This window comes from Meriones unguiculatus, chromosome 7 (genome assembly GCF_030254825.1).
Source record: "Meriones unguiculatus strain TT.TT164.6M chromosome 7, Bangor_MerUng_6.1, whole genome shotgun sequence".
NCBI lineage: Eukaryota > Metazoa > Chordata > Mammalia > Rodentia > Muridae > Meriones > Meriones unguiculatus.
This window is the reverse complement of record NC_083355.1, coordinates 49,979,252-49,985,330: the sequence shown is the minus strand read 5'-3', so window position 1 is coordinate 49,985,330 and position 6,079 is coordinate 49,979,252.

The following is a 6,079-nucleotide window of genomic DNA, read 5'->3' as shown; positions in this document are numbered from 1 at the left end:
CACTTAAAAACCCGCTTGCAACGAAATGAATCCAGAGCACTTAAAAACCCGCTTGCAACGAAATGACTCCAGAGCACGTAAAAACCCGTTTGCAACGAAATGACTCCAGAGCACTTAAAAACCCTCTTGCAACGAAATGACTACAGAGCACTTAAAAACCCGCTTGCAAAGAAATGACTCCAGAGCACTTAAAAACCCGCTTGCAACGAAATGCCTTCAGAGCACTTAAAAACCCGCTTGCAACGAAATGACTCCAGAGCACTTAAAAACCCGCTTGCAACGAAATGACTCCAGAGCACTTAAAAACCCGCTTGCAACGAAATGACTCCAGAGCACTTAAAAACCCGCTTGCAATGAAATGACTCCAGAGCACTTAAAAACCCGCTTGCAACGAAATGATTCCAGAACACGTAAAAACCCGCTTGCAACGAAATGACTCCAGAGCACTTAAAAACCCGCTTGCAACGAAATGACTCCAGAGCACTTAAAAACCCGCTTGCAACGAAATGACTCCAGAGCACTTAAAAACCCTCTTGCAACGAAATGACTCCAGAGCACTTAAAAACCCGCTTGCAACGAAATGACTCCAGAGCACTTAAAAACCCGCTTGCAACGAAATGCCTTCAGAGCACTTAAAAACCCGCTTGCAACGAAATGACTCCAGAGCACTTAAAAACCCGCTTGCAACGAAATGACTCCAGAGCACTTAAAAACCCGCTTGCAACGAAATGACTCCAGAGTACTTAAAAACCCGCTTGCAACGAAATGACTCCAGAGCACTTAAAAACCCGCTTGCAACGAAATGACTCCAGAGCACGTAAAAACCCGTTTGCAACGAAATGACTCCAGAGTACTTAAAAACCCGATTGCAACAAAATGCCTACAGAGCATTTAAAAAACCCGCTTCCAGTGAAATGTCTGAGAAGTATGTAAAAACCCGCTTGCAACGAAATGACTCCAGAACACATAAAAACCCGCTTGCAACGAAATGTCTCCAGAGCACTTAAAAACCCGCTTGCAACGAAATGACTCCAGAGTACTTAAAAACCCGCTTGCAACAAAATGCCTACAGAGCATTTAAAAAACCCGCTTCCAGTGAAATGTCTGAGAAGTATGTAAAAACCCGCTTGCAACGAAATGACTCCAGAACACGTAAAAACCCGCTTGCAACGAAATGACTCCAGAGCACTTAAAAACCCGCTTACAACGAAATGCCTTCAGAGCACTTAAAAACCCGCATGCAACGAAATGACTCCAGAGCACTTAAAAACCCGCTTGCAACGAAATGACTCCAGAGCACTAAAAAACCCGATTGCAATGAAATGACTCCAGAGCACTTAAAAACCCGCTTGCAACGAAATGACTCCAGAACACTTAAAAACCCGCTTGCAACGAAATGACTCCAGAGCACTTAAAAACCCGCTTGCAACGAAATGACTCCAGAGCACTTAAAAACACGCTTGCAACGAAATGACTCCAGAGCACTTAAAAACCCGCTTGCAACGAAATGCCTTCAGAGCACTTAAAAACCCGCTTGCAACGAAATGTCTCCAGAGCACTTAAAAACCCGCTTGCAACGAAATGACTCCAGAGTACTTAAAAACCCGCTTGCAACGAAATGTCTCCAGAGCACTTAAAAACCCGCTTGCAACGAAATGACTCCAGAGCACTTAAAAACCCGCTTGCAACGAAATGTCTCCAGAGCACTTAAAAACCCGCTTGCAACGAAATGACTCCAGAGCACTTAAAAACCCGCTTGCAACGAAATGACTCCAGAGCACTTAAAAACCCGCTTGCAACGAAATGACTCCAGAGCACTTAAAAACCCGCTTGCAACGAAATGACTCCAGAGCATTTAAAAACCCGCTTGCAACGAAATGCCTACAGAGCATTTAAAAAACCCGCTTCCAGTGAAATTTCTGAGAAGTATGTAAAAACCCACTTGCAACGAAATGATTCCAGAACACGTAAAAACCCGCTTGCAACGAAATGACTCCAGAGCACTTAAAAACCCGCTTGCAATGAAATGACTCCAGAGCACTTAAAAACCCTCTTGCAACGAAATGACTCCAGAGCACTTAAAAACCCGCTTGCAACGAAATGACTCCAGAGCACTTAAAAACCCGCTTGCAACGAAATGTCTCCAGAGCACTTAAAAACCCGCTTGCAACGAAATGACTCCAGAGCACTTAAAAACCCGCTTGCAACGAAATGCCTTCAGAGCACTTAAAAACCCGCTTGCAACGAAATGACTCCAGAGCACTTAAAAACCCGCTTGCAACGAAATGACTCCAGAGCACTTAAAAACCCGCTTGCAACGAAATGACTCCAGAGCACTTAAAAACCCGCTTGCAACGAAATGACTCCAGAGCACTTAAAAACCCGCTTGCAACGAAATGACTCCAGAGCACTTAAAAACCCGCTTGCAACGAAATGACTCCAGAGCACGTAAAAACCCGTTTGCAACGAAATGATTCCAGAGTACTTAAAAACCCGCTTGCAACAAAATGCCTACAGAGCATTTAAAAAACCCGCTTCCAGTGAAATGTCTGAGAAGTATGTAAAAACCTGCTTGTAACGAAATGAATCCAGAACACGTAAAAACCCGCTTGCAACGAAATGACTCCAGAGCACTTAAAAACCCGCTTACAACGAAATGCCTTCAGAGCACTTAAAAACCCGCATGCAACGAAATGACTCCAGAGCACTTAAAAACCCGCTTGCAACGAAATGACTCCAGAGCACTAAAAAACCCAATTGCAATGAAATGACTCCAGAGCACTTAAAAACCCGCTTGCAACGAAATGACTCCAGAACACTTAAAAACCCGCTTGCAACGAAATTACTCCAGAGCACTTAAAAACCCGCTTGCAACGTAATGGCTCCAGAGCACTTAAAAACCCGCTTGCAACGAAATGGCTCCAGAGCACTTAAAAACCCGCTTGCAACGAAATGTCTCCAGACCACTTAAAAACCCGCTTGCAACGAAATGACTCCAGAGCACTTAAAAACCCGCTTGCAACGAAATGCCTTCAGAGCACTTAAAAACCCGCTTGCAACGAAATGACTCCAGAGCACTTAAAAACCCGCTTGCAACGAAATGACTCCAGAGCACTTAAAAACCCGCTTGCAACGAAATGACTCCAGAGCACTTAAAAACCCGCTTGCAACGAAATGACTCCAGAGCACTTAAAAACCCGCTTGCAACGAAATGACTCCAGAGCACTTAAAAACCCGCTTGCAACGAAATGACTCCAGAGCACGTAAAAACCCGTTTGCAACGAAATGATTCCAGAGTACTTAAAAACCCGCTTGCAACAAAATGCCTACAGAGCATTTAAAAAACCCGCTTCCAGTGAAATGTCTGAGAAGTATGTAAAAACCCGCTTGCAACGAAATGACTCCAGAACACGTAAAAACCCGCTTGCAACGAAATGACTCCTGAGCACTTAAAAACACGCTTGCAACGAAATGACTCCAGAGCACTTAAAAACCCGCTTGCAACGAAATGACTCCAGAGCACTTAAAAACCCGCTTGCAACGAAATGTCTCCAGAGCACTTAAAAACCCGCTTGCAACGAAATGACTCCAGAGTACTTAAAAACTCGCTTGCAACAAAATGCCTACAGAGCATTTAAAAAACCCGCTTCCAGTGAAATGTCTGAGAAGTATGTAACCCGCTTGCAACGAAATGACTCCAAAACACGTAAAAACCCCCTTGCAACGAAATGACTCCAGAGCACTTAAAAACCCGCTTACAACGAAATGCCTTCAGAGCACTTAAAAACCCGCATGCAACGAAATGACTCCAGAGCACTTAAAAATCCGCTTGCAACGAAATGACTCCAGAGCACTAAAAAACCCGATTGCAATGAAATGACTCCAGAGCACTTAAAAACCCGCTTGCAACGAAATGACTCCAGAACACTTAAAAACCCGCTTGCAACGAAATGACTCCAGAGCACTTAAAAACCCGCTTGCAACTAAATGACTCCAGAGCACTTAAAAACACGCTTGCAGCGAAATGACTCCAGAGCACTTAAAAACCCGCTTGCAACGAAATGCCTTCAGAGCACTTAAAAACCCGCTTGCAACGAAATGTCTCCAGAGCACTTAAAAACCCGCTTGCAACGAAATGACTCCAGAGCACTTAAAAACCCGCTTGCAACGAAATGTCTCCAGAGCACTTAAAAACCCGCTTGCAACGAAATGACTCCAGAGCACGTTAAAACCCGCTTGCAACGAAATGACTCAAGAGCACGTAAAAACCCGTTTGCAACGAAATGAAACCAGAGTACTTAAAAACCCGATTGCAACGAAATGCCTACAGAGCATTTAAAAAACCCGCTTCCAGTGAAATGTCTGAGAAGTATGTAAAAACCCGCTTGCAACGAAATGACTCCAGAACACGTAAAAACCCGCTTACAACGAAATGACTCCAGAGCACTTAAAAACCCGCTTACAACGAAATGCCTTCAGAGCACTTAAAAACCCGCTTGCAACGAAATGACTCCAGAACACTTAAAAACCCGCTTGCAACGTAATGACTCCAGAGCACTTAAAAACCCGCTTGCAACGAAATGGCTCCAGAGCACTTAAAAACCCGCTTGCAACGAAATGTCTCCAGAGTACTTAAAAACCCGCTTGCAACGAAATGACTCCAGAGCACTTAAAAACCCGCTTGCAACGAAATGCCTTCAGAGCACTTAAAAACCCGCTTGCAACGAAATGACTCCAGAGCACTTAAAAACCCGCTTGCAACGAAATGACTCCAGAGCACTTAAAAACCCGCTTGCAACGAAATGACTCCAGAGCACTTAAAAACCCGCTTGCAACGAAATGACTCCAGAGCACTTAAAAACCCGCTTGCAACGAAATGACTCCAGAGCACTTAAAAACCCGCTTGCAACGAAATGACTCCAGAGCACGTAAAAACCCATTTGCAACGAAATGATTCCAGAGTACTTAAAAACCCGCTTGCAACAAAATGCCTACAGAGCATTTAAAAAACCCGCTTCCAGTGAAATGTCTGAGAAGTATGTAAAAACCTGCTTGCAACGAAATGAATCCAGAACACGTAAAAACCCGCTTGCAACGAAATGACTCCAGAGCACTTAAAAACCCGCTTACAACGAAATGCCTTCAGAGCACTTAAAAACCCGCATGCAACGAAATGACTCCAGAGCACTTAAAAACCCGCTTGCAACGAAATGACTCCAGAGCACTAAAAAACCCGATTGCAATGAAATGACTCCAGAGCACTTAAAAACCCGCTTGCAACGAAATGACTCCAGAACACTTAAAAACCCGCTTGCAACGAAATTACTCCAGAGCACTTAAAAACCCGCTTGCAACGAAATGACTCCAGAGCACTTAAAAACCCGCTTGCAACGAAATGACTCCAGAGCACTTAAAAACCCGCTTGCAACGAAATGTCTCCAGAGTACTTAAAAACCCGCTTGCAACGAAATGAATCCAGAGCATTTAAAAACCCGCTTGCAACGAAATGACTCCAGAGCACTTAAAAACCCGCTTGCAACGAAATGTCTCCAGAGTACTTAAAAACCCGCTTGCAACGAAATGACTCCAGAGCACTTAAAAACCCGCTTGCAACGAAATGAATCCAGAGCACTTAAAAACCCGCTTGCAACGAAATGACTCCAGAGCACTTAAAAACCCGCTTGCAACGAAATGACTCCAGAGCACTTAAAAACCCGCTTGCAACGAAATGACTCCGGAGCACTTAAAAACCCGCTTGCAACGAAATGACTCCAGAGTACTTAAAAACCCGCTTGCAACAAAATGCCTACAGAGCATTTAAAAAACCCGCTTCCAGTGAAATGTCTGAGAAGTATGTAAAAACCCGCTTGCAACGAAACGACTCCAGAACACGTAAAAACCCGCTTGCAACGAAATGACTCCAGAGCACTTAAAAACCCGCTTACAACGAAATGCCTTCAGAGCACTTAAAAACCCGCATGCAACGAAATGACTCCAGAGCACTTAAAAACCCGCTTGCAACGAAATGACTCCAGAACACTTTAAAACCCGCTTGCAACGAAATGACTCCAGAGCACTT